Source organism: Oryx dammah, unplaced genomic scaffold (assembly GCF_014754425.2).
Source record: "Oryx dammah isolate SB20612 unplaced genomic scaffold, SCBI_Odam_1.1 HiC_scaffold_22, whole genome shotgun sequence".
In the NCBI taxonomy this organism is placed as follows: Eukaryota; Metazoa; Chordata; class Mammalia; order Artiodactyla; family Bovidae; genus Oryx; species Oryx dammah.
The window spans coordinates 23,976,257-23,998,965 of NW_024070206.1; the positions used below are offsets into that span (position 1 = coordinate 23,976,257).

General features: G+C 41.7%; 1 protein-coding gene and 1 non-coding gene across 7 annotated transcripts in view; one reads left to right on the forward strand and one right to left on the reverse strand.

Annotated features, from left to right (window-relative positions):
* The window catches only part of DLGAP1 (DLG associated protein 1), a 296,372-nt gene that overhangs the window by 110,797 nt on the left and 162,866 nt on the right, over window positions 1–22,709 (forward strand). The gene's annotated exons all lie outside the window — the stretch shown is intronic.
* Window positions 10,115–10,244, reverse strand: LOC120881251. Its single transcript, XR_005725277.1, has one exon. It is a non-coding gene; the product is annotated as a small nucleolar RNA SNORA70 (small nucleolar RNA).

Here is a 22,709-nt window from a genome sequence, read left to right on the forward strand (position 1 = left end):
TGCAAGAGACGCAGGTTCGATTCCAGGGTTGGGAAGATCCCCTGGAGGAGGGCATGGCAACCCACTCCAGTATTCTTGCCTGGAGAATCCCATAGACAGAGAAGAGTCACAAGGAGTCAGACATGACTGAAGCAACTTCGCACAGATGCCCCTCTTTTCCCTCTGCCTGATCACTGGTCATTAAATTGTGCACTAGCAGGAAAGACAAACAGGGTGACGGTTGTTGGAGGTTTGGGGTCAGCAAAATGGGTGGTGAACTGAGCACCAGCTCTGGGTTCTGAGAACGTGGGTTCAAGTACGTACCAGATCTAGACCAGGAGTGTGATGGCCAGAGGTCAGGCTCACCCTGGATTGAAACCTTGAAAGCTCTGCCAACAACTGTGTGACTGTGGACATGTGAATTCACTTCACTGCATGTCGAGTCACTAAGCTGGTCACTGGGAATAACTGTAATACCTATGCTGGGGCATTGTTATGAATGACTCAGATATACAGCACCCAGCACAGGGGCTGATAGGCAATACGTAACTACTCGTTTATATGTGATGGTTACTGTTGTGGTCATAGTTGTATAAAACCAAATGTGTCCCTTAACCCTCTGTCTTCAGTGCCCTAATCTCTAAAATAATGCTGACCTCACAGAGCTGTCAGAATTATCCTATTTGATAATATTAAAGTATTACACATACAATCATCAGTAAAATACAAGTGATAGAAAAGTCTTAAAAATTGGGGTCAACTATATACAATAGCCAAGATACATAAGCCATCTAAATACCCACCAACAGATGAATGGATAAAGAAGATGTGGTATACATAACAATGTACTATTACTTAGTCATAAAAAAGACAAAAATAATGCCATCTGCAGCAACATGGGTGGACCTAGAGATTATCATCCTAAATGAAGTGAGTCAGAAAGAGAAATACCATATGATATCACTTAGATATGGAATCTAAAAAATTATACAAATGAACTTATCTAAAAACTGAAATAGATTCACAGAGGTAGAAAACAAACTTAATAGTTACCAAAAGGAATAGTGAGGGGGAGGCGAGATTTGAGTTAGGACTTTGGGATTAATATATACACACTATTATATATAAAATAGGTAAATAAGGACCTACTCAATATCTTCTAATAATGTGTAATGGAAAATAATCTGAATTTTATACTCACACACAGACACACATATAGTTGGTCAGGAAGATCCCCTGGAGGAGGGCATGGCAACCCACTCCTGTATTCTTGCCTGGAGAATCCCACGGACAGAGGAGCCTGGCGGGCTACAGTCCATGGGGTTGCAAAGAGTTGGACGCGACTGAATTGGCACACATGCACACATACATATCGTTAGACATAGATATCTGAATCGCTTTGTTGTACATTTGAAAGGAACACAATATTGTAAATTAACTATACTTCAGTTTTAAAAAACAGGGGGAGGAAGAACAAGAAATCTCACACACTACTTTGGGCAATGATTAGCGTCACCCACTACAGTTAATGAGCTCTATCAGGAAAGAACCCTAGCCTCGTAGACAAGCAAGGTATGATAAGACCCCAAAGGAGATGCCCGGGTGATGAGCAGAGCAGGGCTGCCACACCCACAGTAGCCAGAAGTGGTCTCTGAGATGTGATAAATCACTAGCCACACAGTTTCTTACCTGCAGCACAGCAACCAGCAAGAACATCAAATGGTAATGCTGGCTCCTGTGCCTCCCGAGCCCACTGGGCAACATGGTAGGTCCAGATGAAAGCTGGTCACTCAGCAGGTTGCTCTGCATTTGAGGGGCGTGGGACCCGGGGCTCAACCCCTTTGGAAGAAAGCAGCAAACAAGCCAGTCCCCTGATTCCCCTGAGGAGCAAGCAATAACCACACCATGCTCGCCTGGACCTGTCTTGTCTGTGTGAACTGCTACAGGAACTGCTCAGTATCGGGGATGGATGTGGCTTGAAGTCTGCACCCTTGGGAAAGACATGCAGGGGTTCTTGGGGCCCAGGGTGAACTGTCCCTTCCCCTAAAAGGCAAAGCTTGTGAGCCAGTCATTACAGTAATTATTACAACCCAGTGTATAATATATATACACAACCGAAATGCAAGCCCATGCCACCAAAAGACATACAAGTAATTCATAGAGGTATACTTTTAACAGCCCCGAAGTACAAATGTCCGTCGACAGATAAATTAAATGAGAGGACAGGCAGACAGTGGAGCACTTATACCAGTTAAGTAAACAACAGCTGTGCCGAACTACTAGGAGGACTCTCATGCACACCATGTTGCGCGAAGGACCCAGACACACAAAAGGTCACACCCTTTATGATCCCACTTACCTGAGTTAAAAGCAAGCTGAACAAATCCAGGGTGTGAAATGCGAGGAGGGCAGGAACCTTTGGGGAAGAGAGGGGATGGGGATTGGCAGCGAGCCTCTGGGACACTCATCACATTCTCCTCCTTGATGGGGGTGGGGTGGGGGAGGCTACCTGGGACAAGGCAATGGCAACCCACCCCAGTATTCTTGCCTGGAAAATCCCATAGACAGAGGAGCCTGGCAGGCTACAGCCCATGGGGTCACAAAGAGTCAGGACATGACTGAGAGTACACAGCAACCCGTTGTAAACTTATATGCTTTTTTGCATATATGTTGTATTCCAATAGAACAGTTTTTTAATGAATTTTTCTTTATTATATTTCTTTCTTTGGTTTTAAATTCATTTCTAACTGGAGGATAATAGCTTTACAATGTTGTGTTAGTTTCTGCTGTACAATAACATGAGTCAGCTATATGTATAGATATATCCCCTCCCTCTTAAACCTCCCTCCCACCTCCTACCCCATTCCCACCCCTCTAGGTCATCACAGAGCCCTGGATTGAGCTCCCTGTGTTATACAGCAGCTTCCCACTAGCTGTTTTATGTACGGTAACATATATGTTTCAATGCTAATCTCTCAGTTGATTCCAAAAACAGTTTAAGAAGTTGGGCCAAGTAGAGAGAATGGAATGATTGGCCCACAGCCACCATCCCTTTAATGATGAGCGTTCCTGCCAGCAGCAAGGAAAAGCAGCAGTTGGCAGGCCTGCTTTTCTAAGAGGGGACAGCATCGCAGATAGAGGCTCCTAAGTGAGCCACAAACAGACGACATCACCAACATTCCATGACATTCCAGATAACAATGAGACCACAGATGACTTCTCAGAACTCTTGCTTCTAAGAACCTGCAATTACCGCAAATCCTGTCACTGACCCTTACATATTTTTCCTGATCAATTACCTTGTCACAAGGAGGAAAAGGAAGATGAGGCTTTGGGTGCCTGGCAGGTTGAGCATGGCCCTGGTTTTCATTAAGGTTCACGTGGGAGATCTGAGCTGCTTGTACCTGATCACACGCTCATAGGAAGATACTGGCATAGAGTTACAGGAACAACATATGGACGCAACTGAGCCCCAGATTTGGCAATGGCTGCAGAACTTTCCTCAGACAGCTGCTGAAAATTATTTCTGATAGTAGGAGGGTGGAGGTGGGGTACCAGCTGCTGGGAGATGGGGGTGGGGGGTGGGAGGTAAGCAGCCCTAATTTGGGGGTAGAAAGAAGTCTTCTTTCTCAGCTTGGATTCCCAATAACAGAAAAATGTATTTTGGTTCTTTTTGTTACTTTTTAACTTGGCAATTTATAGCTTCTAACATCTGACTGTCAAGCTACACAGAAATATTAGCATTGTGAATCTATTTTCCTCTTTAATTTGCTTGCATTTATGTAGAACCAGCCTCTGGTATTCCCAGAACCGAGTGGAATGTATTTACTAATATATAGCATATAATATCAGTTAAAAACAAATAATATTTAGCAATCAATTGAAATGAATTTGGCTAGATATTTTTATCAGGGGAAGAAGTTATTCAAGAGATCTACAGTTAGTTACATAAGAACGTGGACCATCAGATCTGACCTTCACCTCTAATCTTCTAATCTGAAAGTAAACAGGAGAGCTGGAATCATCCATCCAAATTGTCAGGATAGAAATGTACTAGAAACCCAGCTTAATAATTTCTGGTAGAAATCTTTATCCTGATATTTATCATCCAAGGCTTAGAAAGTGAAGAATCCGCTGGCAATGCAGGAGCCACAGGAGACTCAGGTTCAATCCCTGAGTCAGGAAGACCCCTTGGAAGAGGAAATGACAACCCACTCCAGTATTCTTGCCTGGGAAATCCCATGGACAGAGGATCCTGGCGGGTACAGTCCGTGGGGTCACAAAGAGTCGGACAGGCCTGAGCGACGGAATCATACCATGCATGTGTGTGTGTGTGTGTGTTTGCTGCACGGCACAGCACACAGGATCTTAGTTCCCCAACCAGGGATCAGACCCACACCTGCTGCAGTGGGAGAACAATGTGTTCATCCCTTGACCACCATGGAAGTCCCTATAATCCAAGACTTTTATTGTCCGACTTGTCTGTTTCCACTGATGGCTATGGGCTTCCTTAGGCCAAGGACTTCTTTATATATCACAGGCTCAAGCATAGTACCTGGCACACAGCCAGAAGGCAATGCATTTTGTTGAATGAACAAATAAACCTGCATGATTGGTATAATGGAGAGAGAACAGAAGTACTTATTGATCGACTCGGCCCACCTGCCCGAGGTTCTCTCATCAGCTAGTTTGACCATCAGTGATCTTGGCCAGGGCTTAGAACACAATGATCTCATTTCCAGGCTTTCTCATCCTTTTCATTTTTCAAAGTAGATTTTATCTTTTTAGAGTAATTTTATATTTATAGCAAAATTGAGTGGAAAGTAGAGATTTCCATTACACTCCCTGCTTCCACATGCACAGACTCCCCCATTATCAACATCCCCCACCAAAGAGGCACATTTGTGACAACTGATAAACCTACGCTGACACACCAGTATCACCCAAAGCCCATAGTTTACATTACAGTTCACTCCTTTGCACATTCTATGATTTGTGACAAAATTACAATAATCCACCTCTGTCATGTCAGAACAGCTTCTAAGCCCTAGAAATCCTCTGTGCTCTGCCCCTTCATCCCTCCCTCCTCTCAAACCCTGGTCACCATGGATCTTTTCACTGTCTCCGTAGTCTTGCCTTGTCCAGAATGTCATAGAGTTGGAATCATACAGTATGTAGCCTTTTCCAGTGGGCTACCTTCACTTTGTAACATGTATTTAAGGTCCATCTAGCTTTTCATGGCTTGATTGGTTTGGTTTAGTGCCTTTTTTTTTTTTTTTTTTTGCTACAGCAGCCATATGTGAGATCTTAGTTCACCGACCAGTGATCAAACCCATGCCCCTAGCATTCTAGCATTGGAAGCTCAGAGTCTTAACCACTGGACCTCCGGGGAAGTCCCTTAAGATGACACTTCTGATGATCTCAATTAGTTCTCCTTATTTCTGGGCAAGAACCCACAAATTCATTGTTTCAGTTCCGACTGCAATTAAACTTATCAGGCAGGGGAGATCATGTCATATCTGGCATTATCTTTTTTTTTTTTCTTTTTTTGACCTCTGCCAGCTTCTTGCTTTATTAAGAGGCTAGATGACTTAAGATGGACTATTCTGGGTTTTTTATGCTATGACTATCTTATAATCTAGCTCCAGATTCAGAGCACTCTTCGCTACAAAGTTGGGCCCCCACTTTAAAATAGTCTAAAACCATGACACTATAGTTTTATGGTGTAAGGGCTTCCTTTGTGGCTAAGATGGTAAAGAATCCGCCTGGAATGCAGGAGACCCAGGTTCGATTTCTGGGTCAGGAAGATCCCCTAGAGAAGGGAATGGCAACCCACACCAGTATTCTTCCCTGGAGAATCCCATGGACAGAGGAGCCTGGAGGGCTACAGTCCATGGGGTTGCAGAGTCGGACACAACTGAGTGACTAACACTTTCACTTTCATGACACCATAAAACTCCTAGAAGAGAACATAGGCAAAACACTATCTGATATAAATCTGTACCAATGTTTTTTCAAGTCAGTCTCCCAAGGCAATAGAAATAAAAGCAAAACTAAGAGAATAACATTGAAAGATGTATATTACCATGTGTAAAATAGATGACCAGTGCAAACTAGATGCACGAAGCAGGGCACCCAAAGCTGGTGCTCTGGGACAACCCAAAGGGATGGGGTGGGGAGCAAGGTGGGAACACCCATGGCTGTTTCATGTCGATGTGTGGCAAAAGCCACCACAATATTGTAAAGTAATTAGCCTCCAATTAAATAAATTTAAAAAAACAAAACAAGAGACATTACTTTGCCAACAAAGGTCCGTCTAGTCAAGGCTATGGTTTTTCCAGTGGTCTTGTATGGACATGAGAGTTGGACTGTGAAGAAAGCTGAGCGCCAAAGAATTTATGCTTTTGAACTGTGGTGTTGGAGAAGATTCTTGAGAGTCCCTTGGACTGCAAGGAGATCCAACTAGTCCATCCTAAAGGAGACCAGTCCTGGGTGTTCATTGGAAGGACTGATGCTAAAGCTGAAACTCCAATACTTTGGCCACCTCATGCCAAGAGTTGACTCATTGGAAAAGACCCTGATGCTGGGAGGGATTGGAGGCAGGAGGAGAAGGGGATGACAGAGGATGAGATGGCTGGATGGCATCACTGATTCGATGGACGTGAGTTTGAGTGAACTCCGGGAGTTGGTGATGGACAGGGAGGCCTGGTGTGCTGCAATTCATGAGGTTGCAAAGAGTCAGACATGACTGAGTGACTGAACTGAACCGAAGAAAACAAACAAATGGGGGCCTAATCAAACTTATAACCTTTTGCACAGCAAAGGAAACCATAAAAAAAAAAATGAAAAGACAATCTACAAATGAGAGAAAATATTTGCCAATGATGTAACCAACAATGGCTTAATTTCCAAACAGCTCACACAACCCAGTAACAACAACAACAAAAAGACCCAATCAAAAAATGGGCAGAGGATCTAAAGAGACATTTCTCCAAAAAAGACATACAAATGGCCAACAGGCACATGAAAAGATGCTCAGCATCGCTAATTATTAGAGAAATGCAAATCAAAATTACAATGAGGTACGACCTCACACTGGTCAGAATGACTATCATCAAAAAGTCTACAAATAACAAATGCTGGATAAGATGTGGAAAAAGTGGAACCCTCCTTCACTGATGGTAGGAGTGTAAATTGGTGCAGCCACTATGGAGAACAGTATGGAGATAACTCAAAAAAAAGAAGATACTGTGGAAGTGGAAAGTCAATTCCACCCTGAGTACCCCAAGATGGAAAAACATGCAGTGAACCTCAGATCTGTATGGCGATAAATCGCATAAATATCAGTTTTTAAACATGAGTGCCATTTAAAATGTGGAGACTTTTTTGATGATGGCCATTCTGACCAGTGTGAGGTCGTACTTCATTGTAGATTTGTTCTGACTAGTGTGAGGTGGTACTTCATTGTAGTTTTGATTTGATTCTCTAATAATTAGCAACATTGAGCATCGTTTTATGTGCCCATTGGCCATTTGTATGTCTTCTTTGGAGAAATGTCTATTTAGGTCTTCTGCCCATTTGCTTTCCTCATTAAGGACTCCTGGCACTTCGGCACTACGTACTAAATAAGCAATGAATAACTTTGAAATGGAATCGAAGTCTAGTTTCACATACGCAAGTCCGGCAGCCTCTCAGGACACCTGGGCAGCCCTTCGCCCTGCTGCCAACTCCCAGCCAAGTGTCAATGCTGAGCAAGGTTTACCTTGCCAGGCTCTCTGCTGGGATGGCTGCCAACAGGCAGAAAGAAATCATATTGGGGCAAAGATTAATATCTGACCCCCAGGTGAAATTACTTGTAGGTAATGAATCAGCATGATTTCTTTGAAATCAGCAGAAATATGAGGGGGAACATCATTTACCATGAAAAACACTCACCAGGGAATTAGGAAAGTGACCTTTGGGTAAACTACTTAAACTGTCAGCTTCCATGTTACCATTTTTTAGAGCAAAGGCATGTTTATTTTAAATACCAACACTTTGCCCATGACCTTACTCCCAGTGGGTCACTGGAAGCTTTAAGAGGTGTGATGAGCTGACATCCTCCAGCCTGGACTCCTCTCCCAGAACACACACACAGCCCTCTCCTCTCTGATGCCCTCTCCTGTGAGTCTCTGCTGTTTCTTCCCCTCAGGCCATGCTTCCCTCCCTGCAGCAGAGGGAGGCACACCCACATCAGGACGCTTTCCCCTGCCCTTCACTCCAGCTCAGCGCTCCGTCCATGGTCATCACCGTACCCGGTCACTCAAGCCAGGAATCCACAGACTCTCCATCTATTTCCTGTCTCAGCCTTCATTTATATCCTTTATGCTAAGTTGCTTCAGTCGTGTCTGACTCTTTGTGACCTTATGGACCATAGCCTGCCAGGCTTCTCTGTCCATGGGGTCTCCAGGACACTATGTACTATATCTTTCATAGTACATGTCATAGGGACTTTTATTAGACTTCTCCCCTTGTTTGTCTGTTTTGTGCTTAGGCTTATGCTCCCTCCAGGCCCCTAAATTATAAGCACCTTGAGGGCGAGAATTAGATTAACTTATTTCCTATTATCCTAGCACCTAGCGTGGTACCTGATACCTAACAGGTACTTGATACATAATTGTTAAATAAGTAAATGAATTTGGATAAATGACCTACTCGATCAGCCCACTGATTATGAGCGGGACTATACAGCTTCTCCATCACGTTGTGGCCATGACAACAGGGAGGGAGGAGCACGTGGCACCTGTCACTAGGCAACAAGGCAAAGGGAGAGACATAGCATCTGGCACCCACGGTGGTAGCCTGGAATCTGTGGGGAGGTGCCGAAGAGGACCAGTTTGGTGGAGCTGCCTCTGGAGCCTGAGTCTTAACAGCCAGGTGGCCCTCTGCTGCCCTTTCAAAAGCTAGATCATTCAGGGCCACCTACGTAAGCCGTTCTCCACCCGGAAGAGATTCTTTGTGTTTCAAGGAGACTTCATGGGCTTGATAAGGTTTTTTCATTGTCAGTATCAATACCCTTTCCTGATAAAAATACCCTTTCCTGATAAAGAAAGAGACTTAGTAGAAATCCAAATGCTTTGACAATTTTAAGCCTGTGTTAAATTGAATAACTAATGTCTTTTGCAATTCTAGCTCAAAACTTTAGGACAAATGGACAAACTAAGTTCAGTTCAGCCCCTCAGTTGTGTCCTACTCTTTGCGACCCCATGGACTGCAGCACGCCAGGCTTCCCTGTCCATCACCAACTCCCAGAGCTTGCTCATACTCAGGTCCATCAAGTTGGTGATGCCATCCAACCATCTCATCCTCGATCGTCCCCTTCTCCTGCCTTCAGTCTTTCCCAGAATCAGGGTCTTTTCCAATGAGTAAGCTCTTTGCATCAGGTGGCCAAAGTACTGGAGCTTCCACTTCAGCATCAGTCCTTCCAATGAATATTTAGGACTGATTCCTTTAAGATTGACTGGTTAGATCTTCTTGCAGTCCAAGGGACAAACTAAATGCACAGATAATTTTTAACAGATGACACACAAAAGCCTCCACAAAGAGAGGTGTATGTGTCTTCTTTCCTGCATTTATAATTATTACACGTTTATGAACAAACATAGGGTTACATTAACCTTAACACATTCATAGAGAAAGGACAGCAGCTTTTTTTGTTTGTTTACAAAAGACAAACAGTTTTTGTACTTATAGTGAAAGTAGAATTCACTGGTGGGCGTGACTAAGGAGAGAAAGGCGCCATGAGTGCAGAGCCGTCATTTGTCCGGGGCCATCACTAGGGATTATTTGACCTCACAGTCACTGGGGATGAGCCGCTTTTCTGCCACCGTGTTTTTTTCAAACTCATCCACATGAAACTTAGTAAATCCCCACTTCTTGGAGATACGGATCTCCTGGCAGCCAGAGAACTTGAACTTGGCCCTGCAGAGGGCCTCAGTCACATGCTCGTGTTCTGCAGGTTGGTGCAGATAGACATAAAGACTTGGCCGGTGTGGACCCTGGCCACTTCACCTGGGGGCTTTCCAAAGGCAACACACATACCTGTCTGGAGCCTAGACCGGGGCCAGCATGCCAGTCATGAATGTCCACTGGAAAGGGCTGTCTCCAAGGTCCCTTAGGGCAACCTGTACAGACAACAGGCTGCAAACACTACCGAGGAGGCTGCTGTCTGCAGCCAATGCCCACTGGGTTTCCAGGGGGAGAAGAGTACAGGGCTGGAAAAGCAGTTTATTTTTATAAAACCCTTCCAGATCAAGCCATTTTGATGGAAATTTCATACGCCATTCAAAGACGCTGCACTTTTGCCTGCTGAGATATTCTATATTTTTTCAGCTTTTTGACTTAATAGTTGGAGATGTCAACCTCATTTATAGCATCTGGTATGTGCCCAGTCCCTCCCATGGCAATATTCCTACCTTGATGGAGAAATGCTAGTCCTGATCAAAGTCAATTTGGGGTTGATTGAGAGGAGAGTCTCACCATTTTCTCGTGTGACTTTTGTGTCTGGAATGCCTAATCAGCTAATGCCTAATAAGCTAATATTAGAAGACCTGTAAGGCAAGAGTCTACACAGAGAAATATCTTCAAGTAGGCTGCTCTGTTTAAACTCACCTTTGGCTGAACTTTCTACTCACATTTTTTTCTTCATTGATCTTCATCATAAAAATGTTTCTAACTCAACATTAAAATAATCATTACAGAAGGTCTTAATTAATAGTGAAATGTCATCATCATTGCAGGTATTATTTGTTTGTGGTACCATATCACTCCTGAGTTTAATATGAACATTGAAAATGTTATTCATTCAATGTGGAATCTTAGAAAATAACACAAACCAATTCATTTACAAAACAGACACAGATTCACAGACATAGAAAACAAACATGGTTACCAAAGGGGAAAGGGGAGGGAGAGGGATAAATTAGGGGTAGGGGATTTATAGATATGCACCAATATATATAAAATAGATAACCAACAAGGATTTACTATATAGCACAAAGAACTATATTCAGTATCTTATAGTAACTTATAATGGAAAATAATCTGGAAAGGAATACGTATATACATATAACTGAATCACTTAAAACTAACACAATATTGTAAGTCAACTGTAGTTCACTTCTAAAAAATTTAAAAAATAGGACTTCCCTGGTGCTCCAGTGGATAAGAATCCACCTGCCAATACAGGGGACAATGTTTCAATCCCTGGTCTGGGAAGATTCCATTGCCTTGGGGCAGCTAAGCCTGTGCAAAACTGCTGAGCCTGTGCTCTAGAGTCGCACGTCAGCCCGCGCACCTAAAGCCTGTGCTCCACGACAAGAGAAGCCACCCCAGGGAGAAGCCCTCACACCACAGCTAGCGAGCAGCCCGCACTCGCCACAACTACAGAAAGCCCACGCGCAGCAACAAAGACACAGTGCAGCCAGAAATAACTAAAGATGAAAAGAAAAGAAAACAAACTGTTATTCATCCACAGCTGTATCATCCGTCTCTCTCGAATTTGCAACAGGGTACAGTGGACCTTGCTTCTATCACTGCCCACAAGCACCCTGGGGTGATCCACACCTGGTCGCTAAGGTACCCCCTCCGGCTGATGGCACTGGCTGCCTAGGCCCCCTCCCCCACAGAACCAGGCCTCCCAAAGGAGGGACCTGGCAGTGGCCGCCTGCCAGGGGAACTGGCCAGTGAGGATGTGAATGGTTCTGGAAAACCCCAATCCACTCTGTGGAAGCTTCTTCTCCAGCACTTAAACTCCAAGACTTGAAGTCATGTGTTAAACCACACTTCTAAAGTGTATTCCAACATTTACATCATCAATTTTCTAGACATAGAAGACAAACAAGCCAGCATGAGTTTAATTCCACAAATTCCAAAATGCTTGAGTCTGACAGCACTATAATGCAGTAACTCATTTGTCTCCCAAATTGATAACTCCCTGGAGATGTATGAAGCAGGAAATGGATATGTGATTTTACCTACAGAACAGGGACATCAGAAAAACTCATCTAAATATGCCCTTCAGCCTACACCCTTGCACTGACTAGCAGTCCAACATCAGCTATTTTAACTAATCAGGAAAACATTTTGATCCAACAGTACTCTATGCATGGTAGGGGCGGGGGAAACTCAGTAAATATTTATCTAGTGTTATTGCTGGCAAGGATAGTTAGGCACGTGTTGAATAGAGAACACAACTCTAGACTTGGTGGTGGGAAGAAACAAAAATGATGAGAAGCTATGGTCTGTGCAAGCACAAGTTCCTCGCCACACGTCCTTCTGTCTGGGCAGCTGACAGGGTTTATGAGGCTGTTCAGACCCCAGCTCATTAGGAGTGAGTCAAGTACTAGGACCAGAGTCGGCCAAGAAACTGGTTTATTAGCTTCCGTGAGTTGCATATGAGGACTTTTAAACCTTTCTTGTATAGCTACCAACACAGTGCCCTTCCACATAAAATAAAGGCCCATTAAGGAATCCACAGGAACGCACCACAAACTCCACTCCATTACTCTTCCCGCCTCATTTTAAAGCACAGGTGATGCTCTTCTTTTAAACAGAAGATGCTGACGCTCATTTTTGGCAGGAACACCTAGGTTAATGACTAGGAGCCCAGGTCAGCCTAAGGAACAATGAAGTAAGGGCTCTGCGAGGTAGTACTGGAGTGATACAGTTATTCTCTCCAGGCTGTAGTGCACGTAAGAATCGCCTGGAATCCCGCTGACACACGGATGCAATAAACCTCAGGTGGGCCTGGGACTCTGCATTTGTAACAAGCTCCCAGGTGGTGCTGGTCCGAGAACCACATTTTGAGCAGCTTGCTTTTGAAGATACCCTGGGAACCTAAATTATTTGTTCTGCAGTGGAGCTTAGAAAGAGAAGAGCAGGTGAAAATAATACCAGAACTCCCAAATGATCCCATAAATGTGTGATTCACCAGAAAAGACTCCTTGTTTCAATATATGTAAATAAAACAGGCAATACGGCTAGATTTTTAAAAAGCAAGCTTATTAACTGTTTTTACCATCAGAGCCTATGGCTGTTATAACATAAACAGATAGTGCAATGTATTCATAATCCTATCTTATTTCAAATTAGTGCCTATTTCCCCCCTAATAAGCTTCGCCACTTTCAGCTTCACTCCTAGAAATAACTCAGAAGTGGAGAGTGTTCTTTTTACTTTAGATATTTATCTTGTAAATAAATACAGACAAGGGCCGCCGGGAATCTCTTAAAGGGTCCAGGCTGTTAGTCAGCCTCAGTTTTTGCATCAGCAGTGCTACTAATTGGCTGGTTACACCACAGGCCTCCTCTGAGCCTCAACTGCACATCTGTGCAGTGAGAACCTTAGAAAAGATGAACCCTCTCCCCCGCCATCACTCCAAGCCCCCGACCACCTTTGATTCTTAGAGGTCACCAAAGGCAAACATTTAACAACTTGATTTGAGCGGATTACCTTGGATTTTCTATAAGGCCCCCTCTCTTGCATATTGATCTCCCAGGCTTGTCCTGCAGCAGGTCCGGGACCCCTAGGGCAGCCAGCGCCGTCTGCTCATTCCACGGTGTCGACCGCCCCCTGCAGGCGCTCCCCGGGACTGACTCGCCTCGTGGTCTGCGAAGGTCTCCTTGGAAATACAGACTCACTCTTTCCTCCAAGTGGACGCTGGGCATAGGAAAGAGCAGAATAGAAAATAACTGTCTTTTTCAGAAGAGGAGCGACAAAAGCCAACTAATAAAGACCCAGAGGGGAGGAAGGCCCCTCAGGGGTTGGGAAAGGGAAGGACAGGAGGCAAGTCTTAGCTGTCCCAACAGCAGCATCTGTAAAGGGAGCTTTGTTTATGTACTGTCTAATCCTCTAGCTCTTTGCTTCCTACACATTGCTTATCAGAATCTTGGGATTTTCCGAGGCAGAATATGCATACTCTATTATGTTACTACCATAACAGAGTACATTTTGACCAGAAAGCTTTATATCCCTCATTATGTGTAGGTAAATGATTGTTCAGTGCTTGTCTGTAGAAAAGTTAAACCATCCTCAGTAAGCTACCTATTATCTTCCCATTTTCCCTCACTCAAGGCATAAGAAATTACTATAATTTACCGCGGCACAAAGGTAATAAAAGTGGATAGAAGTCGTCTTTTCAACATCTAAGCACATTTCTGGGAGAGCTTTTGACTGCCAACAGCCCTAATTATTACCATCTTTGTACCTAATTGATTTAGTCACAGTCCATGTGGTCATTTGAGTACTGTTTGATTCTGATGATAAAGGATTAATGGCCCATGTCTCCATTTTGCTCACAAATGCTTTAGAGTGTGTTTCTGCCTTGTATTGTAGGCAATTATGCTTTCTGTGCAGAATCTGTGAAGTTAATGATTCTTCACATTTCCTGAAAAACGTTTTTTTCCCTTTTTGTTCAGATGAGTGGGTAGTTACTTTCTCTCTAAATATGAGTTTCAGAACCATTGTATTTCTATAGCTAAAGCAGATGTAAAGCATAGCCAATGAATGCTCATTCCTGTGCGTTTCATGAGACATCAAAATTGTGTTTTAAGGACTTCCTTGGCACTCCAGTGATTAAGACTCCACACTTTCAATGCTGGGAGTGTGGGTTGCATCCTTGATTGGGGAAATAATATCCCACATGCCACTTTGGTTTTTTTTGTTTTTGTTTTTGTTTTTTTAATTTATTTTTTATTTTACTTTACAATTCTGTATTGGTTTTGCCATACATTGACATGAATCCACCACGGGTGTACATGCGTTCCCAAACGTGAACCCCCCTCCCACCCCCCTCCCCACAACATCTCTCTGGGTCATCCCCGTGTACCAGCCCCAAGCATGCCGTATCCTGCATCGGACATAGACTGGCAATTCGATTCTTACATGATATTATACATGTTTCAATGCCATTCTCCCAAATCATCTCACCCTCTCCCTCTCCCACTGAGTCCAAAAGTCTGCTATACACATCTGTGTCTCCTTTGCTGTCCTGCATACAGGGTCATCATTGCCATCTTTCTAAATTCCATATATATGTGTCAGTATACTGTATTGGTGTTTTTCTTTCTGGTTTACTTCACTCTGTATAATCGGCTCCAGTTTCATCCATCTCATCAGAACTGATTCAAATGTATTCTTTTTAACGGCTGAGTAATACTCCATTGTGTATATGTACCACCGCTTTCTTATCCATTCATCTGCTGATGGACATCTAGGTTGCTTCCGTGTCCTGGCTATTATAAACAGTGCTGCGATGAACATTGGGGTACACGTGTCTCTTTCGATTCCGGTTTCCTCGGTGTGTATGCCCAGCAGTGAGATTGCTGGGTCATAGGGCAGTTCTATTTGCAACTTTTTAAGGAACTTCCACACTGTTCACATGCCACTTTGGACAGGGCAAAATTTAAAAATAAAAGTATTTTTTTAAAAAATACTGTATTTCAAGTGCTTTTCCTGTGGTCCCCTCATCTTTTTCATGTCTCAGTTAAGGCATCAGTGTGGCTATAATGGTAGTGGCCAGTGAAGTGTTGAAACGGCAGCGGGCAGAGAAACAGAATCCAGTTACTAGAAACTACCTGCATCTTCCAGAGAGTCCAATAAAGAGGATGGTCCCTCTGCCCCTCGATTCCTGCCTACCTCCCTTTCCCCTGACCACAGCGCTGACCCACTCTACAGGGAGATGGAATATTCAAGAAGCCTCAGACAATGGTGCCTAAGCAGCCCTCGAGCCCACACCTATGAGTACATTCTTGGTATTTATATGCGTTACAAGTTGATCACCATGCTAAAGTCTAGTAACCATCCCTCAGCGTACAAAGTTATTACAATATTATTGACTGTATTCCGTATGTAGGGACTTCCTTCATAGCTCAGTCGGTAAAGAATCTGCCTGCAGTGCAGGAGACCCAGATTCAATTCCTAGGTAGGGAAGATCCTCTTGAGAAGGAAATGGCAACCCACTCCAGTATTTTCGCCTGGAGAATCCCATAGACAGAGGAGCCTGGCAGGCTACAGTCCATGGGATCACAAGAGTCAGACACGACTTAGCAACTAAACCACCACCACCATTCCGTATGTGGTATGTTACATCCCTGTGACTTATTTATTTTATAACTGGAAGTCTGTACTCGTAATCCCCTTCACTTTTGTCACCCAACCCTCCACTTCCCTCCCCTCTGACAACCACCCATTTGTTCTCTGCATCTATGCATCTGTCTCTGTTTTGATTTGCTTGTTCCTTTGTTTTTTAAGACTCCACATAAAAATGAAATCAGATGGTATTTGTCTTTCCCTGTGTAACATTTCATTTTAGCATAGTACCCTCTAGATCCATCCATTTTCGTGGCAATTGGCAGGTTCATTCCTTTTTCTGGCTGAGTAGTATTCCATTGTGTATATGTGTGTGTGTGTGTGTGTGTGTGTGTGTGTGTGTGTGTGTGTGTATATACATATAATGGATACATCTTTATCCATTCATCTGTTGATGGGCACTTAGGTTGGTATTGTAGATAATGCTGCAGTGAACATAAGTGTGCATATATCTTTTCAAATTAGTGTTTTCATTTTCTTTGGGTAAACACCCAGAAATGGACTTGCTGTATCACAAGTACATGCTTAAGGCATGCATTACTCATTGCCACAGACACCGACCCTGCTTCGTCATGGCAGAAGTTTAATAATCTGGAGATTAACTTGGTTCTCCTTATTCTCAGGTGTGAACATAGTTCCAACATTCAGCTTTGGACTAGGTGAGAAATCACATTAGTTTCTTCTATATTCTAACCCATTCGTTGTCTGAGGGTGGAATTATTTTTTAATTAAATTTTTACCTTGTCATAGTGTAGATTCCCATACAGTAATAAAAATAATACAGGGAGATCCCCTGACCTCTTTACACAGTTTCCTCTGATGAAACATCTTGCAGAACTGCAGTACAATATCACAGCCAGGATGCCAACGTAGTCAAAATACAAAACCTTTCACCATGCTCTGAGGATTCCTCCAGGCTGTGCTGAGTGGTCTTGATAAGGATGTATCAGTTTGTTTAGTCATTCAACTGTTGAAGGACATCTGGGCTGTTTCCATTATTATGGATAAAGCTGTGATAACATTTCCGTGGAGGCTTTTCAGTGAATATAGGCTTCATTTCTCTAAGATAAATTCCCAGGAATACAATGGTTAGTCATATAATAGTTGCATGTTTCATTTTTGAAGGAGCTGTCATACTATTTTTTAGAGTGGCTGCACCATTTTGTATTCCCACGAGCAATCCATGAGTGATTCTGTTTCTTTAAATCCTCATCAGTATTTGTGGTCATTATTTTTTCTTATATTAGTCATTCTGATTGGTGTGTAGGGCTTTCTCATGGATTTCATTCGCGTTTCCTCAGTGGCTTTTGATGTTGACCTTTTTCTTGGGCTTATTTGTGAAATGTTTCTTTCCATCTTTTGCCCATTTGCTGATTGGGCTTTTATAGAAACGTACTTTTTTTTAATAGAAACTATAAGTTCTTTGTCTTATGTGTGATGTTCAAATATCTTCTCATGTCTAGCTTGGTTTTTTTTTTTTGTTGTTGTTGTTGTTTTTTACTTTAATAGTCTTTCACAGAGGAAAAGCTTTTGATTTGTGTCAAATCTAAGAACCAAGTCTAGAACCCCAAAGATTTTCTTTACTGTTTTTTTCCCCTAAAAGTCTACTTTACACTGAAGTCCAGGATCCATTTTTAGTTTATTCTTGTGTAAGGTGTGAGACTTAAAGTTCAAAGTAAATATCTATGGATGTTTACTCCAACACCATTTATGAAAAGGCTATATTTCCTCCTTGAATTGCTTTTGCACTTTTGGCAATAATCAGTTGGACATATTTCTGTCGGTTTATTTCTAGATTCTCCATTCTGTTCCATTGATCTCTGTGTCAAACTCCCCACAAAAATGGTAGAGTAAATCTCACTTTACTCTTAAAGATTATTTTAGCTATTCTAGTTCCTTTAACTTTCCATGTAAATTTTAGAACAGTCTTGTCTATATCCACAAAAGTATGTGATGTTGATAGGAAATGCATTAAACCTACACATCAATTTGGGGGAAATTGGCATCTTGACTATGTTGCGTATTTAAATTCCTAAACATGGTCTGGATTTATGGTCTGCGTCTGGATTTATCTAGATCTTCTTCGATTTGTCTCATCAGTGTTGCTTAGTTTCCAGTATGCAAGTCCTGCACATGTTTTATTTACAACATGTGTTCAGACGACACCTAAGTATTTTAAAGTGATTGTAAATGGTGTTGCCTATCTACGTTCAGTGTCCATATGTTCAGGCTGGTATTTAGAAATACAGTTGATTTTTGTAGCATCTTATATCCTGTGACTTTGCTAAATTTACTTACTAGTTCAGGAATTTTTGGCAGATTCCTTGGGGTTTTCTATGTTGGCAATCATTTCACCCACAATAGGGATGGTTTTATTTCTTCTTTCCTAATGTGTATGCTTTTTGTTTCCTTACCACACTGGCTAGGACTTCTAGCACAATGTTGAGTAAGAATGGTGAGAACGGACATCCTTGCCTTGTTGCTAGCTGTAGGTTTTTTGTAAATAATCTTTGTCAAATTGAGGGCGTTCCCTTTTATTTCTATTTTTCTGAGAGGTTTTATAACGAATGAGTTGTTGTCAAATGCATTTTCTGCATCAGTCGGTAAGATTATGTAATTTTCCCCCCTTCAGCTTATTAATAAGGTGGATTACATTGACTGATTTTCTTAAACCAGCCTTGCATCTCTGCAAGTAGAATACCCCATCTAAGTAAAATAAACTTGACCTGCTCTTGGTGTATAATTCTTTATATATGTTGCTGAATTCTATTTGCCAGCATTTTGTTAAGGACGTTTCTGTCTTTATTCACAAGATCTGTGGTTTTTTCTGCTTTTGGTATCAGGGTAATGCTAGCTTCATAAAATGAGTCAGGAAACATTAACTTCCCTCCTGTTTTCTAGAAAAGATTTTGTATAATTGGTTTTAATTTGGTTTTAAATTTTGGTAGAATTCTCTTGTGAAAACACCTGGGCCGGATATTTTTGGGGGTGAGTTTTTAATTAAAAATTTGATATATTTATGAGTTATAGCTCTGTTGACTGTTTAATATTTGGTGAATTTGGTCCTTTGTGTTTTTCAAAGAATTGGTCCATTTCATCTAAACTGTCTAATTTATCTGTGTACAGTCATTCATAATATCCCTTTGTTATCATTTTTATGTCTGTAGTGATGTACTTTGTCTCATTCCTCATAATGGTGATTTGTGTCTTCTTTTATTCATTGTTAGGCAGGAGTTTGTCGATTTTATTGATCTTTTCAAAGAATCAGCTCTTTATTTCATTGATTTTCTATATTGTTCTCTTTTCAATTTCACTGATTTTTGCCCTAATCTCTATAATTTTCTTCCTTTTATAAGAATTGACATGGACCATTTTTAGTCTTTATTGAATTTGTTACAGTATTGTTTCTGGTTGGTTTTTTTTTTTTAATGTTTTGGTTTTCTGGCCACGAGGCGTGCAGGATCTTAGCTCCCCGACCAGGGATTAAACCTGCACCCCCTGCACTGGAAGGTGATATCCTATCTACTGGACCACCAGGGAAGTCCCTCTTCCTTTTTTCGAGTTTATTTTGCTCTTTTCAAGATTCAGGCGGTAAAACTTATTGGTTTGAGACTTTTCTTCTTGTCTAACTTACGCATTTAGTGCCATCGATTTTCCTCTCTGCATTGCTTCAGCTATGCCCTCACAAAATTTGATATGTTGTATTTCCATTTCCCTTCAGTCTAGTGTATTTTTAGATTTCCATGGAAGCTTCCTCTTAGATCCGTAAGTTATTTAGCTTTGGGTGTTTAGCTTCCAAGTGTTTAGAGATACTCTTGTTGTCTTTCTGTTTTTCAGTTCTCATGCAGCTCCACTGTGATCAGAGGGCATGCTGTATATGATATCAATTTTCTTTCAATTGGTGGAAGCTTCATTTTATGGCCCAGAATATGGTCTACATTTATATATGTCCCATGAATACTTGGAAAGAATGTGTAGTGTGCTCTTCTTGGATGAAGGATTCTCTAAATGTCAGTTTGACTCTTGGTTGATAGAGTTGATTTCCTCTATTAGTATTAATATATCCTTGCTGATTTTGTCAAGTTGCTCTGTCAATTGATGAAAAGTGGTTATTGAAGTCTCTAACTATAATGATAGATTTTTCCATCACTCAATTCTTTCAGTTTTTCACTTATTTTGCAATTCTGTCATTTAATTCATACATATTTGGGACTGTCTTCTTGATGTATCAACTCTTTAACCACTATATAATATCCCTCTCTGCCTCTGGTCATTTTCTTTACCTGATAAAGAATTTTACCTGTAAAATTTCTTTATCTGACATAGAGTCACTATTGTTTTCCTTTGATTAATGTTTACATAGTACAACTTTTTCTCTTTTTGTTTTCAGTTTGTATCTTTATATTTGAAGTATGTTCCTTCTTTCTGTTGTTGTTCAGTCGCTCACTCATGTCTGACTCTTTGCGACCCTATGGACTGCAGCACGCCAGGCTTCCCTGTCCTTCGCTATCTCCTAGAGTTTTCTCAAACTCACATCCACTGAGTCAGTGATGCCTACCATCCAACCATTTCATCTTCTGTTGCTCTCTTTCCCTCCTGCCCTCAATCCTTCCCAACATCAGGACCTTTTCCAATGAGTCAGCTCTTCACCTCAGGTGGCCAAATTATTGGAGCTTCAGATTCAGTATCAATCCTTCCAATGAATATTCAGGGTGGATTTCCTTTAGGATTGACTGGTTTGATCTTGCTGTCCAAGGGACTCTCAAGAGTCTTCTCCAACACCACAGTTCAAAAGCATCAATTCTTCAGTGTTTAGCTTTCTTTATGGTCTAACTCTCACATCCATACATGACTACTGGAAAAACCAAAGCTTTGACTATAGGAACCTTTGTCAGCAAAGTGATGTCTCTGCTTTTTAATATGCTATCTAGGTTCATCATTAGACAACTTATAGTTGGGTCATGTTTTTTAATCCTGCCTGCAACTCTTTTAATTCAGGCATTCAACTAGTTACATTTAATTTAATTACCATCTTAGGATTTAAGGCTTCCATTTGATTTTCTTAATTTTCTGGTTAGGTTTTACTTTTTTGTTTCCCTGGGTTTTTTCCTGATTTGTTAGGGGAAACTTGAATATTTTTCAGAATTCCATTTTGATTTATCAATAGTGGTTTTTTAGTGTATCTTCTTGTATAGCTTTTTTAGTGGTAGTTTTAGGAATTATAACTTATCACAGTGTATTGGAATCATCATTCTTACCAGTCTGAGTGAAGTGTGGAAACCGTGCCTCCAGTCACAGCAGTCATTGTCTAAAATAGTTCTGTCTTATGTGAGACTGGGTCAAACTGTGAGCATTTGTATCATGTAGCTAAAGCCAAAGAGCCAAGTTAGGGTGGGATCTACCATAAATTATTCCTGTTACACCATAATATAATTATCTAAGCACTTTTTTATTTGAGAAAGGGGCATCTTTTCCTAATTTGTACACAAGTACTGCATAGGTGAGAAGCAGCCCTAATGTGTAGGAGCCGTGTTTACATTCGGTTACAATATACTTCCCCAATACGTAATAGCTTTCTGAGTTAAAACTTAATTGAATTGGCATGCAAAAAGAATATGGCCAACTACCTAAGCCCAGCTTAGAACCAAAACTAGGTAGCTGCCACAAATAAGAAGCAAATACATAAAGCCAAGAAAATTTAATTTCCATCTAAAGGAATGCAGATGTCATTGTAGAATCAATATTGGTAATATTTTAGGAACCATAGGGAAAGTGCCAGAAAGGTAAATATTATCTCAGTTTTCTAAAGAGAGGATTCTAAAAATTTCAGATGGTTGATCTAATGTAAATCCCTGGGGCAACTTCAGAATGGATTTTTAAACAGATGGTTTCTGATGATTTAGAAAAGAAGGAGCCAGCATAGACTGACTGAAAAGGAACATATAGGACTGCCTATATTTTTCCTCCCTGAACTGGTTGAGACATATCAGAGGAATGGAACTGCATTTAAAACATTTACACAGTACATCCCAATAGGCTTGCAGGAAAAAACTGACATCAGAGAAGCATGGGCTGGGTCACAGAAGTACATGATAAAGAGCCTAACAAAGACTGTGCTGTTAATGGACTGAGCCAATTCCAAAGACAATGGATTTGCCCAATCCTAGTCAATAATTTTACAGGTGATGGGGTAAGGAAATACGGTGCACGCTTATGAGGAAGCCACAAGGTAGTTAAGATGACAGAAATTAGATAGGCCAAGCTTCCAGTTCTAAGTTTACAAACTCATCAGCCTCAGTTTCCTCATCTACAAAATAGGAATAATAATGCTTCATAACTGTTAGAATGATTCATAATATTGGTGTGCTAACTGAGTAAGACATTGTAGGTAAAGCAGAGAATTCATAACACTCACTGACTTGGGGTTTTATTACACTTGCTTCTAACTAGCAAGAATAGTTGCTATGGTCCCTGGTGGCACAGTGGATGGGAATCCACCTGCCAACGTGGATTTGATCCCTGTTCCGGGAAGATTCCACATGCTGTGGAACAACTAAGCCCTCGATCCGCAACTACTGAGCTCGTGTGCCACAACTTCTAAAAC